We start from the raw sequence: 1,110 nt of genomic DNA, 5'->3' as shown, positions 1-1,110 counted from the left end.
TAGAGCCTGAGAGCGGAGCCCCTGGAACCTCGTCGTGACTAATGGTAGTCCTACTTGCCCCTGTATCAATCAGAAACTTTCTGTCTTTCCCTAATACTTGACTGTGAACATAGGGACCTTCTTGATCTACAGGAATCTCGATGAGAGGCAAGCCTACCTCCCTCTCTAGGCTGTTTCATGAATACGCTTGATACTCTGGATACTCTGTCTGTGCATACTGGTACATCTGCTGTGTAACATGCTGTGTTGCAGCGATAGGCTGCGGTGCTGGAACTGTCTGTTGTGCATTCTGTGGCTGAGAAGTCTGTGAAACTTGTTCTTGTCTAGGCGGACGTGGTCTTTCTTTAGTTTTACCAGTGGCTATATTGTGTTTCAGAACTGCACACTCGTTTATAAAATGACCTGGCTGTTTACAATAATTGCATGTCCCTTTAACGGGAGCTGCAGGATGACTGGCTTGATTCGGACCCCTCTTCTGACTGTCTTGAGGAACAGATTGTGCAACTAGTACTTTCATTTTCGTGTCTTTCATACGTCTTCTCTCGTGTTCTTGCTCTTCTCTGATTCTATTCTGGTGATATTGGAGCATCTGTAACATCTGGGACGGAGTACTAGCTTGCCAAGTACTTTCGACTTTCAAAACTCGATTTTTAACTTGTGGACTTGAATTCTCGACTAATTTAGTAACAAAAAGATGAGGGTATGACTCGCTACTCGTCTTCAAACCACTGTTTATTATAAAGCATTTCTCAAATCTGGAATAAAAATCACTAGTGTCTTCGTCTTGTTTCTGTTTACAGGCTGAGATTGCATCCCAGTCTTCCTTTTTAGTGGCTAATAATCTAGGCAAAACTTGTATTAATAGTTCTGGTAATTCTTTACATTTGTCTCCAAGACCGGTACCTGGTACTCGTATCTTATCTTCAGCTTCTAGAGCTGTCCAATCGATCTTTTTCTCTCCCACCTCCCAATCTTTTTCCTTGAGTTTTTCGTATACCCCTGCGGGCAACAGGACTTTTAACATTTTAATAATGTCTGGATACGTGTATTCTCCCATACGGAGCATGTCTTTTAATTCTCGGTGGAACCCTGCTGGATCTTTGTCGTGAC

Source organism: Lissotriton helveticus, chromosome 1_1 (genome assembly GCF_964261635.1).
Source record: "Lissotriton helveticus chromosome 1_1, aLisHel1.1, whole genome shotgun sequence".
Taxonomy (NCBI): domain Eukaryota; kingdom Metazoa; phylum Chordata; class Amphibia; order Caudata; family Salamandridae; genus Lissotriton; species Lissotriton helveticus.
The sequence above is the reverse complement of the archived record's forward strand: the minus strand, read 5'-3'. Positions refer to the sequence as shown.